The 16,760-nt window shown below is 38.1% G+C and overlaps 1 protein-coding gene across 8 annotated transcripts in view; it reads right to left on the minus strand.

Annotated features, from left to right (window-relative positions):
* ZNF521 (zinc finger protein 521) overlaps positions 1-16,760 on the minus strand; it is a 273,513-nt gene that overhangs the window by 213,762 nt on the left and 42,991 nt on the right. The gene's annotated exons all lie outside the window — the stretch shown is intronic.

Consider the following 16,760-nt stretch of genomic DNA (forward strand, 5'->3'; position numbering starts at 1 on the left):
TTTGCAATTTTCATAGCAGCTATGGAAAAGCAGCCAAATCTATGAACTGTGTGCAGCCTGCAGTTTACAAGCATCCACAATAACTGAAGAAGGTGCTTTGATTAGTGACAATATCCAGATGAACTGCAGCTTAAAATTCAGAACATTCTGGCCTAGATGTTGGCCTTCTTCCGAAAGGCAGATTCTGTTCTTTGCTCCCCAAAATTGACCTAAGAGTTAACATCAGCTTATTGAGGCGATTATGAACACCTTAGAAAGCTGGCGTTTGATTCCAAATTTAAATTTCATCAATCATTCCAAGCACTAACACCTGTGAGATACGCATTCTACGCTCTTATTCCTGGGCCCCTCGCTGGGAGCCCAGAGTACAGATTGCAAATGAGTAGACAGGGAGGTGCAAATACCACTGTTTGCTACAAAATTTTAACTAGATCAATTTCTACTCAGCCCTGTGTTGTCCAATGCATAGTGGGCCATACTCTTGAAAGGATGAATAGATGAATGAACAAATACATAAACTAATTCATTGCCATCACTGTACTCCATTTTGTTTATGATACTCACATTTGATTTAGAGGAAACATAAAGCTTTGTGGGTTGCCTGAGGAAAGTCCAGTAACGGAACTACTGTTACAAAAGCAACAACATTAGTGACGTTACTACAACTATTAATAGGCTTGCCAAATTGTTGGGGCTCTCCCATAGAATTCTATCAAGACATAAGTGAATGATAAGAAATTTAGTTTCTTGCTTTCACATTCAGCCATAAATAAGGCCCCAGTGAAATTCTTCTCATTGAAAGTTGTGCTTCATTGATATCAACTTCTCTATTTTACCCTCTAACGCAAGTGAAAACCTACAAAAGTGGAAACATGTCATTATAGTGAGCATTTCAACACTCATTTGGAAAAGATATCAATTAAATGCAACAAAAAGAATAACTATTCCATTTTGGCTTATGAAAAGCTTTGCCAAATACTCATATGGATGTTTGAATGTGGCCATCTTATCTGACAATATCTCTTGGTATGGTCATTCATAAGCAAAAGCAGCAGGATTAAACACAGCCACACAAGAGTAAATTAGGAACCTGAACTTCAGATATAGGATTACAATGATTTAGAGTTAATTCAGAGAAAGCTGAATTTCCTGGTAAGCAGTTAGTTGAACTAGGAGGCTCATCTTCCACCAGGAGAAATATAGGTCAGCTCTCTGGGTTTTGCCTTCAAACACCCAAAGATCCCTGAGTCAATAAATGCCACAACTCCTGCAGACAATTCTACTCTCAGTTAACGTCCCCACCCTTTTTGCCAAGCCCTAGGCATCCTACTTTAGCAATTAATTTATATAACATATGCTTCTACAAATGGTATTTCCATTTTTCGATTGACAGAAACCAGAGAAAAGAGTAGAATTTTTGAGTTTCCAGAATACGATAATCAACACCCCCTCTAGACACAACCTCACTTGAAAAGCTGAGATTGAAGACATTTTTATTCCAGTCATGTGGAAGTTCCAATTCCTGCCCCAAGAAAAGATATTCTCATTTTAACTTCTCTTGGTACAAGAAAGATTTTACAGCTGATAGTGTCTGGCGCATAATGGGTACTCAATTACTACTCCTTGAAAGGAAGAAAAGAAGGAAGGGAGGGAAAAACAGAAGAAATGTAGAAGAAAAAGTATTGCTACCTAAGGCTATTTTCTTCAACTTGCCACATGATTTTCCCCGGAAAAATCAAGAGTAAGTCCTTGGCTTGAACTAAGTCAGACGAGCACGTCTACCAACATTTACACGTCACCCGCCAGTTTCCCACTTTTTGCTATATCCCATAAAGCTGTGATGCTGACTCAGATGTCAGACACTTTATCTAGTGAATCTTATGTACTTAGTGTGAAAATATTTCTAATTTCAATTCATAGTTTTTTCAGTTCTGGGCTTCTTAGTCGCCATCTGCACCATGTCATGGCACTTATATTTGAGACGAGCTGCCTTAATATCAGGGCACAATTACGGGGCATATCCACAAACAAAGACTCTTCTAGCAAACTCTCCCTGACACTGGTATTTTAAAAACCTCTCCATCACTTTCTTGTAAGATCATGACTAATTGTATCTTCTCTTGTGTTCCTTACATGACTAGCACATGAAGAGGTATGGAGAAGTGGGTATTAAAGATGCTAAATAAGGTATTACCATTAAGAAATCCAGTAAAGAGTAGACGGCTACGAGTACTAGGAGGCAGAATGTTGTCGATGTTGTCAGGGGAACAGCCCCATCAGACATGAAAATATGGCTTCTCTTCTTGTCTCTGCCACTACCAGCCATGAAGTCTTCAAGAAGCTATAACTTTACTGGGTCTCAGTTTACTCAAATGTGAAAGCTAGACGTGGGAGGATTAGGTACTAAAGCAGTGGCTTTCAAACTATCTTGCTTTATTTGTTCTTAAAACGAAATTTTAAGTGGAAGGTACCAGATAAATAAAATGGACAAAAAACATCCAATATGAATCTGAGGGGGAGATGCCCAGACCCCAGCCTCCCAGAGACTCCATCCAGATCCACCCTTCTCTCCTCAAATTGTCAGAATTCCCAGACTTCCCAAAGCATAGCTCGAATCCACTGTATTAAGTGATGTCCAAGGTCACTTCTAAATCTGCTACTGCCCAATGATCCCCCTTGGTGTATTTTGTCTTTATTTCCAAGTCAGTATTTTAGTTTTCTCACTTGAGGGTAAATAAATTAGGAAAGAGAGATAATATAATACAACGGAAAAGCTCTAGACACTCTGTTGCTTAGTGATCATTTTAATCAATAATTAAAGAAAAATCATACATACAATTCCATTCCTCAACATAAGCCATCTTCCGTCACATGGAGATTATTACCAAACTCTCTAGTTCTGCCCAGATGAGGGCACCAAAAAGGGTTGTTGCTACACTAACAGATTCTCTTTTGTATGTGTACACACACACACACACACACACACACTCCTTAATTTCTTAGAGGTCTCTAAACAGACATTACCAAGAAATTTACACTAGAGAATCAATCAATCATTGCTCCAGGAGTACAATATTTAAAACTAGCTTTTCTGGATTCTACCTCAAGGTGATCTCACTATTGCAGCTCTTTAGAGATTTAACAACAAAATTATTATTTCCAAACTTTAATTGAGCTTCTTAAGATAGGTATTTATGATACTCTTCACAACACTTGGAGATTTTATGCTCTACAGTGGAATATTTGGCTGTTTTATTAGTATTCATTTTTATATTTCAGGTATTTAAATAGTATTGTATGGCTTTATCTGAAAAATAAATCAATTTGGAAATTTGTTTTTCGCAAATGTTGCTTCTACAGTTTCTTGCATACAATACAAACTTCAAGCCATCCCTCTAAACCTCTACCAGAGGATATTTTATGATTGCCACGTGATTTAAAGATCCATTTTTTAAGACACACTTTTTCAAAAAGTAGTGCCTTATGATTAGCAAATTAAAGAAGAATTTTTCTTGTTTGCTTGCAAATAATTTCTTTAATCCAGAGCACGAGAAATGAACTCTAGTTAATGAATATTATCCTTGGTAAGCAGGAACCTAGACTCTTAAAAGGTTCATTTTTATCATTGGTATTTTGAAGTTGCAACTTTGATCCATATCAACATAAAAAAGAAATGATTTTATTAACATTCTCTTTCATTACTGGATAATACTCTGCAATGCTGTTACTGCTGGGGAACTATTAAGGGTTTCCCTTAAAGAGGAATTCACAGACGATTTTAAAATAATAAGAGTAATAAAAATTTCTTGGTTTCTCTAGATAAGATGAACATTCTCATTTTCTCCTTGCTATTAATTTTCTGCTGATCCCCTGGTCAACTTGCTTCTAGGTATGATTCAACAGATTGCTTTAATCAATAAAGATGCATAAAGCATGGGAAAATAATTATGCTACAAATTAATTATCAAATTTGATTCTAAAGCTTTAGGATCTTTTCTTCTATGACTCGAAAAAGATCTTCATTTATTATTTTTTACTTATTAGACTAGTATAGCACAGATTATTTTTCACCATCTGCAAATTACACTTGCAAGTAACAAAAATGGACATATTTGGTGGCAAACCTATCTACACTTCTTGCACAAGTGCTTTATATCTTGAGAAGCAGGTTTGGGAATAAATCTTTCTATACCTCCATCTCTGACATCCTTTTCTCTTTCACATAAAGTTCCTTTTTTGAAAAATGATGAAATATACGTATTTACATAAAACTGCAGAAAAACAAATGGACAATCTAATTAATAATTACAAACAATACTTATGAAACTACTACACTACCAAGCAATAGAATACTGCCAGCACTTAAAAAGTCCCATGTGTCCATCCTCATCACCATCTATTCTCCCCACCTAAAGGCAACTACTCATCTGACGTTTATGACAGTGATTTCCATTCTTCATTGTCATCCTACCGTTGTATATACCCCTAAACCAAACAGTTTAGTTTTGCCTCGTTTTGAAGTCTATGTGAATGGATTCATACTGAACGTATTCTTTGCTGTCTTGCTTCTTACGTCAACTCTATGCTTGCAGGGGTTATTCATCTTGATGACTGCAGCCATAGTTCATTCATTTTCCTTGCTGATAATATTCTATTATTTGAATATCCACAATTTATGCATTCTATGTGTGGGACATTTGGGTTGTTTCCTGTTTTGACTCTCATAGACAAGGCTGCAATGAGAATTTTTGCACGTCTCTCATACATCTGAGTTTCTCTACCATGTGGAAAAGTGGAATTGCTGAGCCATAGAGTCTGCATATCTTTAAATTTACTAGATAATATCAAACCACTTTCCCAAAGTGGTGCTGCCAATTTACACTTCTACCAGTAGGGTCTGAAATTCGCCGTTATTACAGATCCTTGTCAAAACTTAGAATTGTCACACTTTTTGCCAAGTTGGTGGGTATATAACCCAAGAAATTTTACTTTCATCATATCCCTGTTACCTTGGTCAAACGCATTTCACAATCACAGACAACATGGAAATAGCTGAAGGTGTGCCTTTCCATTCCCTTCCTTGTCTATCTTTGTCTCTCAATGGCGCTAGTCAATTTTAGATCATGTGATTTAAAAACTATATTCTTACTTTACTTCACTCCCTTTTTAACCCCTATAACTTTACAAAATATATTGTGTAGCTCTATGGTTCCTGGTAATACTATCCCACTTGATAGGACCACTAAGTACAAAAAGTATAATTCCTCGAAGAGAAATTAATGTTAATTTCCACTACTTTCCACTGTAAATATTATTTTATTCAGTAATACTATACATCACACTTGAATCTTTCTATATAGAGATACTGTTCTACATTTTGAGCATCAATTTCATATAAGCAAGTAGCATATATACTATTTGCCTAGACTTACTATGAACTTGGGATGTGAGATTATCTATCTCTCCAAAAATACTCAGTCATACTCCATTCTAAATAGAATTCCATTGCTGAGGGTCTTAAGATTTCAACCTCAGGAAGTTGGTGGGGTGCATATGGAAGGGGAAAGAGGATCAGAGAATTTCCCTTGAATAAACACTCTTCCTCAGACAGTGATTTGACCTTCTCAGAACACACTGTGGGATGTTTACATTGAAGTACACATCTAACTTCCTCTCTGTCTCTGCAAATACCTTCTTTTACTCAAGGTCAAGTTCAAGTCTCCCTTGCCATGAAGTAGGCCTTCCTGGAACATGGTGAGCTCCACTAACCTCTTATGACTTGACTCCACACTTTGGTGCTTAATTATATTCTCTAGAATGTACTTCTTTATACTTTATTGTGCTTAATCATAACCATAATCACTAGCAATAAATTCCTATAAAGCAGAAACCTTTCCTGTCTTGTTCAATGCTATATCCTTAGTACAAGAAATCATCCCTGGCAGATAGCTGATGATCAATGAGTAAGTATTGGGTGGATGAATAAAAAAGAATGTCTTCTGTTTTCCTGTACTTGTTTTGTGTGTATGCATGGTCATCTCATGGGTTGTAAAGACTTAGAAGTAGCTAGCATTTCTTTGTATTTCTTTGTTTCCCTCACATTATCAAAGGCGATGGATCTATAATGAATTGAAATGGACTACAAAATTAAGACCCACATTCTTTAAGATAGGTATTCCTTCAAAACATCTGTAATATACTAAATTGAAGTCAAGAAACTAATGAAGATGCTAATTAGAATAAGAACAAGTACCTGGCATTTGTTCTTTGTAATCCAGTTTTGCTAACAGAGACACTAGAGTAAGTATGTGCCAATCAGAAGGTCTGTGACAGTTTGCACAAAACCAATTTACAATATTCAAGTTACAGCAAATCCATGCAAAGTTCTTATCAAATCCTTCCTGATTTGTTTACATAGTCTCATTAAGATATTAAAAGAAGGGCCAGCCCCAGTGGCCCAGTGGTTAAGCCCAGTGGTTAAGTTCGATGCACTCTACTTCTGTGGCCTGGGTTTGGTTCCTGGGCCTGGACCTACACCATTCTGTTAGCAACCGTGCTGTGCTGGTGGCCCACATACTAAAAAATAGAGAAAGATTGGCCTGGATGTTAGCTGAGGGCAAATCTTTGTCAGCAAAAAAAAGATATTAAAAGAAATCATTGTTGAAGTGCTTTGAAAATGTATGACTATAATATAGTTTGTCACTAGAAAATAAAGAATACGTACATGAATACTACTGAATGCTGTATGACCTAAGAAGATAACAATATTATAATACTATGAAAGCTCCGCCCAAATGGAATACCTACTCTGTCAGAGAATAGCCACAGAACATAGGTGTTCCAGGGAAACTTCAAATAGACAGAAATCAACAGTTTCTCCACCAGTTCTGAGATAAAAGCTCCATTTTAAATATATTTATATATTTATTCTTTCTTTCTGCAAAAAGTAAGATTTAAATAAGTTTCAGATATTTTCTTTTTTCATCATAACAATCTCCATAAATACTGAGTAGAAGTCTTCCCCATTCTTTGACTTTTTGATTGAGTCATTCAAAGATTGATATATTTATTAATTCATTTACTCATTCACCAAACATTTCCTGAGGACCCACTACGTACCAAGGTCCTGGTCTAGGTGCAACGCATTCAATTATTCATTGACTCCAGATGAAAAGATGGCACTGTTCCGTCATAGGGAGCCTTTTTATTGTTTTGAAAAATCCCTTATCTTAATTACTATTAAGTTCTCACTGTCAGAAAGCACAGGTTAGTCCTGAGTTTCATTTAAATCAGAGGAAAAAATGGGTATAACACACACAAAAAAATACAAAACTTACAAAAGCCTTCAGACTGTACATCCAGTCCTACCTGTCAGTCGTTCTCAATGATGTCCCAGTCAAAGGTTTCTCCCAATTAATGAACCTGGGGCCAAATTGTACAACTAGAATCTCTCTCAGATACATTCTGCCTGTGTTTTGGCACGTGGACTGGGTCAGAGCAAATGCAAGATTAAACTTTTGGCCCCTTAGGGCACCTCTCTCTGCAGCTGCTGTTGTTAAAGCAAATCTAAGGTTCAAATAAAAAGATGCAATTACACTATATATCCTTCCTTCTCCCCTGCCTATCACAAGAGAAAGTGAAGCAACTACCCCTCTACAGGTCTCTACACCCCTCGGACTTTTCTTCCCCTTTAAGGATGTCTTTGGTACTCAGTTTCCCCATATGTTTCATATTTTTTGAATGGGACAGCTGGGTGATCACAGAGGCACATTATATGATTTTCCTTGAGCCTACACCCCCCAGGGACTGCATTGGCCTGTTATACTTCGAGGAACAATAATCACTACGAAAAATATTAGACTTAGTATGTTTGAAAAAAGAGCACTGGAGAAAGGAGTAACTTCTCATTATGCTGCAAAGATTGGAAGCAATTCACAGGTAGTAACTGTAACACACGTGTGGCTTCACTGAGTGAAATCAAATCATTCTGAAGTTTCATTGTAGATGCAGGATCACGTCGCTCTTCTAAAGAATGAGCATGCCCCCAAACAATGCAGTGTTGGCTCCTTGCCAAATGACCAGACCACAAACGTGGATACACCTTGGACAGCGGACATCCTGGGCGCAGCAGCAGCACAGTTCTAGCTCCCACCACTTCCCACGTGGAAATCCAGCAAAGAAAAACAATCTGGTGGTCACATGATCCAGGTTTGTCATCCTCTGCATCTGTCCCCATGTGTAAACATCTTGATGCAGAAGGAAACTGACTCATCCCTATCAGGAAAAGTCCGTTTTCCTCTGCCTAGCATATACCAGGACTCGGCCAACATGAGGTCTGGGTAGGAAGCCATACAGAATACTAACTTGTAACTTTATGAAACAAAACCTAAACTGCTTCAAACCCATGCAGGCTACAAAGTCCAATGAGGGAGGTAGTGGAGAAAGGCAGAGATAGGGGAAAGCAAAGAAGACTATCCAAAATAAAAATTTTCTACAAACTAAGGGGATAAATTAAGAAAAGTACCAGTGAGGAATTCTGAATACAGGCAGAATTAGAAACTTCAAAATTTTGGTAACTATGTACTCCTCAAGTTGATTGAGAGACGAACACTTGAGATATCATTCAATTATTGTGCAGTGTTCTATTCCTAACAGGCTTTAAAATATGATGGGGTAAAACACTACCAGGTCTTTCATAAAGCAACTGGCCAATACCAGTCAGGGTGAGAAACCACTGCATTTGACTAGTGCCTGCTTAATAAAAAAAAGATTCCCAATGACATATGAGTAGGATTAGGACATTAAGGACCCATGCTACAAGGGAATAAAAGGGCTACAGTTTAAGAAATTACATTGTATAAATTCTTGCTTCCTATTTCTCACTTAGAAGCACAAGATCAATTAAAATTGCATGACAGACTTGGAAGAAAATGAAATAATAATAAGGACTTGGACTTCTGTGGTAGATTGTGTTTCTCAACAATAACTCCCATCCCACGTGCTCTTTTGCAGTGTGACTTTCCTATTTCATCACCAAAAAGTGGAGTTTATTTCTCTTCCTCTTGAATCTTAGCTGAACCTGTAACTTATTTTAACCAATAGAATAAGATGGAAGAAACACTGTTATTCCTGAGCCTGGGCATCAAGATATTGCAACTTCGACCTTGGAGCACTCCTTCTTGAATCTAGACCCATGCTGTGAGAAGCCAGAGCAACTATGAGGAGAGGCTTAAGAGAGGGACAACCAAGGGCCCCGCTGAGAGCCCAGCTGAGCCTCCCCATGCAGCCAGCACCAGCCGTGTGAGGAAGACCACTGTGGACCTCCAGGTCAACCTCATGAAAAGCAGAATTTCCAACAAGTCCACCCAAAGCATCTTGAAAAGCAATAAATTGTTATCATCTTTAAGCCACTAACTTTTAAAGTGGTTCACTACCCATCAATATATAACTAAATTTTTCTATAATACTTTACTATATCAATATAACGATAGGCACACACACACATATGATACAGCATAGAACAGGAATGGTTATTTCAAAAATATGTTTTAATCTAGTAGTGTATAAACAAGAGAATGCTTCTATTTGGTATCTCTTACTACTAAATTTTTAGATATTATTAGAAAGATCATAAAATCTCACCAAAGTGAACTTAAGTGAAGCGGGCTATCATAAACTTTGAAAGGTATACTAGAAATATTAAAGTTCCTCAAAAACATTTATAAATATTTAACTTTCATTTCAATGAAGATATAAAAAAGGTGTATGCTCCTTACACTGAAAACTTTCTGCTCCTCCCTTTGATTCTTCAGTCAAATATTTTCCTACCCTCAAAGATGAACACATATTAATAATTTGAAAACATCAAACAATGGTGAAAAACATTTATGTTTCTCTTGAGCACTGCAAGCACGAAGGTGGATGATGGTTGTCTATGACACAGCTTACATTTTAATTCCCTAAAAATGTAACAGCTATACTGTAAGAGTGTCTATAAACTTGTTTTTACTTTAAAAGTACCCATAACTTTTCCAATTAGCAAACATGAGCCACTGGCAGCTGGAACTTACTTTTTCTTCCATCATATCTGTACTCAGTTTAACGAGTTTCTCAGATATACACAAGGGACACATTAGAGACATTAAAAACTGGAAAGGGTCTCATACAAGATTCAAGGAATCTAAAAATATCCAGCAGAGCAGGAAAACTGACAAGGACCCGGGCAGCACAGGTTATACCTGGTATGACAACTAAAGAAAAACAAGAAGCAACTGAGAAGGAGCATGTTGCCCTTCTGTACCGCCCATCCAGACACAGAACCACCTACAACTCAAGAGACTGACAGGTAGCTATCATTTTTTCCTCTTAGAACATCACCCCTTACGAGAGGAGTCTTTCACAGTAACACCAACGACTGCACTGAGAGGGCCATGAAGCCCACTTTCACGCTAAAACAGTGACCTGAAACCGTGCTCACAGACTATCCATCCAACGCAAATTACGCAGCCCTCACATTGCTGGTACAAGCCCGCAATGGGCAGGAGTCCTTCTCAGGGATTAGCAGGCTTTTCGCTCCACATGTTCCAAAGAATGGGATAGCAGCTAGGTATTGGGGAAGATACCCAAACAAGATGGGGGAGGTGGGACAGAGAGGTTTATAGCATCCATATACTTACAGATAAATACTTGATACAATTTCTGGAGCAAAAAACACCCACCTGAAGAAGGCACAGGCGTGACCCCCTGACAAGCAGTTATTCCAACTGGAATATGCTTTTGGGTAATGACTTGTGGTGTGACCCATTATTCATTTCACCCCGATGAAACAACTGCTATAGCAAAACCAACACTGGACATGGACGTGGAGTCAGTTCAGTGTGTAAGTCTTGGCAGGGCCAGTAAATTGCTAAGTGACAATGAGCCTGGATTTTCTTTTCTATAAAAAGGGAGTTGGACCAGATGAACTCCAAGGGTCTTTTTAGTTTTAACCCTGCATGACAGTTCAACACCAAATGGAAAGCTCTTTTCTTCTACAGCCCCTCCATTTACATAGATTATCTAGTGTATTTTTTATACCACCTATTTGTTTGTAGATGCTGGGGAAGGCCATGGAGAAGAAGGGAGTGAGAGAGAAGGATGTGTGGCAGCATTTTGAGGAATATGGCATGCATACGATGAAGAAGCAGGCATGTCACACACTGGCTGTGAAGCTGCAGCAGACTGTCGAGGCAGTTCTATGTCTCCAACCAGCAATGGCAGGCTAGTAGTGCCTAGGTGATATCGCAAATCCAAAAAGCAGGTGTACGACATACCTTTCATTTAATTGACCTCTGTGTCCCAAGACACATACAGAATGGAGCATATTTTATGATGCTTTCATGGAAAACGTAGTTTCTGGTGTTAAATAGGATGGTGTTGAGGTTGGTTGGGTACACAGAAGTTCCATGTGCTGTACCATGTTTCGGAAAACATTCCCTGGGATCATAGATCCTTAACATACCTGACTTGGCTGTATTAAGCATTTCTGCTCTAATAAAGATATCTTTCCAGGGGCTGACCCAGTGGCACAGTGGTTAAATTCACATGTTCCACTTCGGCGGCCCGGGGTTTGCTGGTTAGGATCCTGGGTATGCACCTACGCACCACTTGTCAAGTCATGCTGTGGCAGGCATGCCACAGAAAATAGAAGAAGATGGGCACAGATGTTAGCTCAGGGCCAGTCTTCCTCAGCAAAAGGAGGAAGATTGGCAACAGATGTTAGCTCAGGGCTAATCTTTCTCAGGAAAAAAAGAAAGATGTTTCCTTATTTTTCTCACTAGGAGTACTGACATTCAAAACAAAGAATCAAGGTGGACAGAGCACAGAGTCCTAGACTACAGTTCTGCCCTGGATTCAAAAACAGTTTCTCCATTGGAAAATCTGATGTGCTACTTGCTAAATAATTAAAGAATAGAGGTTATCAACCAGAGAAAAAGGTTCTGTCCACGTTGGGAGTTTAAAAGGCTCTTACATTTTAGCAAGTACTCTAAATTATACATGGTATTGGAAGAGAGAAATATCACTACTGATAAAAAATAACACAAAATCCAAATATTCAAGTATGCTAATTGTGTCAGAGACCGTCAGCTGCCTACCTGAAAATCCCTTCTTCCATTCCAATGATATGTCGGTGGAATTACTGTACAGGATTTATCGAAAGCCTGGGGAAAGAGAGCCAACTCAAAGTGCTCTGTTAGCTCTTCTGCCTTCCCTTTTTTCCTAACCTCCAGCTGGATATGATGACATGAACTCCAGCAGCGAGCTTGGCCTACTTGAGAGTGATAGCCATGTGTCAGGAAGCAGAACACCAAGAAAGAAAACCAGCCCTGGACTGCTTCTCTCTAGAATTCTCACATATGAGAAAGAAATAAACTTTCCAATTTAGGCTGCTGTTATTTGGGAGATTTTCTCATATATAATTAGATAGCATATGAATTTATTCAGAGTCTGCTTCCAATCTTAGACATCTAAGCCTATAGATGAAATCTACTTTTTTGAACCAAAATTCCCACTTTATATAAAAATGGCTTTTTTAATTGGACAGTGAAGGGAAAAGATGTCCCAGGTGGTCAATCATTCAATACAAATATTTCGTTAACTAAAAAAAGAATGTTTAAGAGTAAACTCAATTTATTTTTGCTATGTCAATACAGAAATAGATGGTTGAGGAAATCACTGAAGATTCTGACTTCTCAATCTTCTCATTTTATAATGGGGATAATACTGACCTACCTCATGAGCACATGCAGAGGATTAAATAATTAGCAATTGTCAACCAACATGAAAATATAAATTTTAAGAAGCAATAAGACTTTTCATTAAACTATGCTATGCTAGTAATTTCTTCCTTCGCTGGAGAAAATTTACATTTGATAAGCACCAAAGGCTCATAGCATAATAAGAATAAAACTTAAATGGAAAATTAAGTCTGAAGACACTTCATGACATTTTAACAAAAGCATTAAGGCAAAAGATGCTACTATCAAACGTAGTTTCCTGGAGACAGGCTCAATGCGTTTCTGATGAATTAAGACATTTCATGTGGTAGTCCGTACTGGTTATGTTATTTCAGAAGAGTATTCTAAAGTGCTGCCACAACCTAACTACCGTCTCAACAGTTGTTTACAGATTCTACCCTACTTAACTCTTATCAAGCTACTCATAGGACAACCTAAAGAGGAAATAGATTTCTTTCCTGCTTAGTAACTAACCTCTTGGTTACATTGTCTTGTGCACACCGACAGCACTTTTTACACGCACTGTGCCCTGCTTGAACTCTTGAACAGGCTGAGTGTGCAACTTGCAGTGACACAATGCTACTGCTTATGAAATTATTTTCTGGATGAGATAGCAAAATTTTAACTCAAAGTCTTTTTATCCATCAGCCGTTCCCTACTTAGGATGCTCTATCTTGCCTACCATCCCCTCTCCATCCACTTCCAATTCATTTCCTAATGATCTCTCTGGGTGTAGTTCAGCCCTGGTCTCTTCCACAAGGCCTCATCTACCAGCTCCTGCGCACACTTACCACTCTCTTCTTTGAACATTCAGAGAACTTATCACTCACGTCAATAATTCTGGCATTTAATGATATACTGCCATATTCAATATTACCTTCTCAGGTACATGTATTTTGTTCCCCAAGTGCACAATAAGATCTTTTGCAATAGGGTTCATGACTCACATTACTTCGTACCCTCACAATGCATAGCAGAAGATGTGAATATAGTAAAACCTCACTAACATGTATGCATTAAGAATGTTGCTTTAACATGTTTAGCACCTGCAAAAATAGTCTACAGTCTTTACGATCATTTGTTGCACAAATGCATTTCTTTAGGCTCTATTCCCCCGGAAAACAAAAGTACGAATCTCCCACATTTAAATGAACTCACTTAGACAAAACGATTTTCCAAATCATTGATCACCTGAATCTCTATTACTGCTAGACCAATTTCATGACACGCATGCCCACTAAAAGCAAAGAAAAAATATTTTTAATTGCACTAAACTAAACTTTATATTTTATAATTTTGAGCTAATTCACAAAACCAGGGAAAATTTCTTTTAAACGTTCTAAAAGATGCATGGGAGAATTCTGTGTCACTAAATAAATAAGCTACGAGTATACCATTTTTCAATGATACCCACAGCACAACTATCTTCTTGTACTTACAGAGGCAAGAGTGCAGTCCAAAAATTTATGTCAAGGCTTTAATTTTTAATCTTCTGTATAGAAGGAACTTAGAACAAAATGTTAAATAGATACAGAGCCTTTCTTCTTTTATCTCAAAATATGATGTTCTCTAGTCTGTATAAATCTAAACATTAAGGTCTTACTAGAATGGTGCTAATCATACTTAATTAAACTAATTCTTATTTTCCCCATTTGCCCCATTCCCCCTAGCATCAATCATACATTATTCTCTTTTGAATTTTAAAAGGGGGAGAATTTACGACTCAATGCCAAATATTAACTCACACTAACTCTTTCAAAACCTCTCAGGATTCTGGAAGACATTCAAATCTGGAATCTGACTCATGTGAGTTATTCTTAAAGGAATCATTACCACCTTTAATAATACTAATAATTAGTTTATGGTGAGCATTCACTGTGCCAAGCACCTTACTAGGATGATACATCTATTATCTCATTTAATCACCACAACCCTATGAGGTAGGCAATATTATTACCTTTTTATGATTGTCCCTACTTTACAGATAAGGAAATTTTAGACTATAAGTTTAAGTAATCTGCCTAAGGCCACACAGCTAGTTTTGGGAGAACTGAGATTTGCATTTTGGTTGGCCAGGTGCCAGAACCCACCCCTCTATCCATTATACTGACATCTCTACTAGTCCCATTAACCACGCAATTCTCTTCACTCATTTTAACATTTTGAAGTTTTGTTAATTCATCTTTCCTTTCAAAGATTGGTAAGAATTAATTACTACTGAATGATTACATTGATTTTTTAAAGCTAATGGAATTTTTAATGAAAATAATACTAACGGAGATGATGGGAAACTGTAAGTCTGAAAACCAGCCATAAAAGCAGCCCGTTAAAATTTACAAAATGGTCACAGATTTCAAAAAATGAAGAGTAAAATTAAATCTTCCCGATCATTTCTTTTTGGGGGCTGAGGGGGTGCTGTTGGGCATAACCAATAATTCCTAAGTAATAAGATTTCCCATAGAGATGGACCTTAGTAGGCATATATTGTTTTTACAAGAAAAAACCCACTGCTCTAATCCTGTGAGAACAAAGTACTCTTCTTAGCATCCATTTGCTGGATTTCAATAAGGCATTAAACCTTGCATGTCAAAATTCCTCATCATGAAAGAAAAGAACACCAGCCAGCCTTAATGCTTTCATACACCTTGATTTTCAGGGTGTCATTTCCACTTGCTATAACAACCCCAACTACAAGGGGCCTTATATCCAGCAGCCAAAGTTTGACTTGTAACCAACTTGAGATGAGGGGATTCTTCATTACCAAAACGAGGCGGGGAAACAAAAGCTGGATCAGAAACAGTGTTACAAAATATAGGTAAGTTGGGGGAGAAATTTAGGTAATTGACAAAGGGAAAACTAAACCACAAGTCAACAAAATAGGAAGTATCCTAAGTGGCCTAACGTCCCTGTTTGGGTTCTGGCCTACACATACAATTGCTGTTGTAAACAATTCTAGCCAGGAAAGTATCTCAAATTTAACATGGGCAAATGTGGACTCACCATCCTACCTTCCAAACCTGCTCCTTTCTCATTCCTGGAGCAGGTGATGGCCACCCAATGCACCTGAGGAATTCAGAGACTAGGGGCTGATTCTCAATCTTTTCCTTGTTCTCATGCTCCTCACCTAATCAATCACCAGATCTGCATGATTTCATCTTCAGAATATTTAGTGAGTTTGCCCCTCCTCTCCACTCCTATGACCACTGCGCTTCTCTTACTAGCGCAATCACAAGAGTTGCCCATCTGGAATCCCCCCACCCCAACCCCCACGCCTAATTTCTCCTCTAATCTACTCTCCACATGGAGTCCAATCCGAACATGTTATTCCCTGAATAAAACCTTCAACGGCTACCCACTGCCTAAAACAGTAATTATCAAACATTCTTAAACTTCTAAACTCAATATTCAAATGAAATCTTACCTTAATAACTAGTACATAAAACAATTCCAGCCTGGGCTGTTCTGATTGCAGGGCATGGAAGATGCCCACTAACTCAACTCCCTACCTCCATGCTTACCTGGCTGGTATCTGTGAGGTTCCTCAAAACAGCTTGAAAAGCACAGGCCAGAGAATCAAGTTTAAGTTCTTAGGATGGCCTCACATGGCCAGACCCTACCTTCCCTTCCTGGTTCATTACAGTAACCAGCCTTCAAGATAGCCCCCAGGGATCCCCATCTCCTGGTACACATGCCTTTGTGTAATTCCCTCTCATATCATACTAGTCTGTATGACCAATAATAGAATATGATGGCAGAAGTACTGGTATGCCGCTACCAAGATTAGGTCATAAAAGCTTTCACCTCTCCCTCTCAAATTACTTGTTTTCAGGAAAGCCATCTGCCATGTTGTAAGCTACCATGTTGTAAGCTATAGAGAGACCCATGTGGTGAAGATCTGAAGACTCCAGTCAGTAGCCATGTGATTGAGCTTGGAAGTGGATCCTCCAGCCCCACTCAAGTCTTCAGATTAACTGCAGGCCGGGC

Source organism: Equus caballus, chromosome 8, assembly GCF_041296265.1.
Source record: "Equus caballus isolate H_3958 breed thoroughbred chromosome 8, TB-T2T, whole genome shotgun sequence".
Classification (NCBI taxonomy): domain Eukaryota; kingdom Metazoa; phylum Chordata; class Mammalia; order Perissodactyla; family Equidae; genus Equus; species Equus caballus.